The following is a 1,681-nucleotide window of genomic DNA, read 5'->3' on the forward strand; positions in this document are numbered from 1 at the left end:
AATGGTTCTGGGTTGGGCGCCGCGGCCCTGTTCTTGGGCGCCGCGGCCCTAGCTCGAGTTAGCAGGTGGCCTTTCTGTTTCGCTGGGCGCCGCGGCACTTTCCTCTGGAAATTCTGGGGGCCGCGGCCCAAGGTGCTAGGGCCGCAGCCCTTGCCCTGTTTTCACCCCGTTCGCTCGTTTTGACCCCAGGAACTTAGCTATGGGCCTCGGGAGTGTCCCTACTACTTGGATTAGTTTGGACTGGTCTCTTGGAGGCTAGATATTGGTTTGAAAACCTTTGGTTATCATGTTATTGATGGTGTTCCATATTTGGTTATGATTAGGTGACCGCTAAGGGCTTAATGGTTGATCGTTCTCAATGGTCGTTCTTATATTGGTTCTAGCTCGGATTTGAGGTAAGAAAACTGCACCCTGTGTATATGTGGCATGCATGGCTATTATGATGCATGTTGGTTGATTACTGGGTATGACATGCATGGTTATTATTGGTGCATGTCGGTTGATTATTATGTATGACATGCATGGCTATTCTTGGTGCATGTAGGCTGACTATTAAACATGACGTGCATGGCTGTTATTGGTGCATGTTGGATTGTTGAATATATTGCATATGATGCATAAGAAACATGTGATTAGGACATGCTTGTATACTGGGTGTGATATCGTTCAGAGCTTAAGCCTCTGTGTTAATGCATAGTCCTAATTGTACTAATATCTGTTAAGTAAGCATGCTGAATACCTTGTTTATGGATATTGGACACGTGATATATGTTTGGTGGCATGGCTTACCCGTGTATGGCGCTGACTTACTAGTCAGAATCGACAATGGTGTCAGATCCGTCTGTGAAGCTGTGACTTATTAGTTAAGTTCACCACGGGCTGAGCACTGGTCGTGCTTTACCGACCCAAGGGTCAGAGGTGGCAGTGCGTTGTAAACGCCGGGCCAAATAAAGATTGGATCCAATCGAGGTCGGCATTGAATGACTCATATGGGGTATTAGTGCTGGACCGACTAGAAGGTCAATGAGAACTATAAGCGCTTGCCTGGTCTATGACCAGATGTTTATGGCCAAGGTATATGACCCCGGTGACTGTTTGTCACATGGCCAAGGGACGCTGTCCATTGCACGACTCTGGGGTCGGGAGGAAGGTTATGTTGGTGACCATTCACCATGCACCTGTCCTAATCAAACTTATGAAGGGATCACTTGTCAGTTAAGCCCTGGTGACCCTATCGTCACATGGCTAGAAGGAGCGATGCTCACTATTGTGACTTTTGGCTATTGTCACCTACTTGTTTGGACTGATAGTCCTACATGGTTATTATGATCGTTGTTAAGACTATGTCACGCTTTATTGTGTTTTCTTGCTGGGCTTTGGCTCACGGGTGCTACGTGGTGCAGGTAAAGGCAAGAGGAAGCTGGACCATCCTTGAGTTGGAGAGCTTAGGTGATGATGTGTACATATGCAGCTGCTCGTCCGCCACGGCCGAGGTTTAAAGTGGAACTAGGGTTGAACCCTGTTTTGCCGCTTAGAACGGCCTGTTGTAAATACTTTCTGTAGTAAACTTTGAAACTTTATTTTCGGGATCCCAATGTATGTATTAAACGTTCTAGTGAAACGTTTCCTCCTAACCAAAGTTTTAATCCCTAACCGCTAATCATACTTAGTTACACGTTTT

This window comes from Humulus lupulus, chromosome 6 (genome assembly GCF_963169125.1).
Source record: "Humulus lupulus chromosome 6, drHumLupu1.1, whole genome shotgun sequence".
In the NCBI taxonomy this organism is placed as follows: domain Eukaryota; kingdom Viridiplantae; phylum Streptophyta; class Magnoliopsida; order Rosales; family Cannabaceae; genus Humulus; species Humulus lupulus.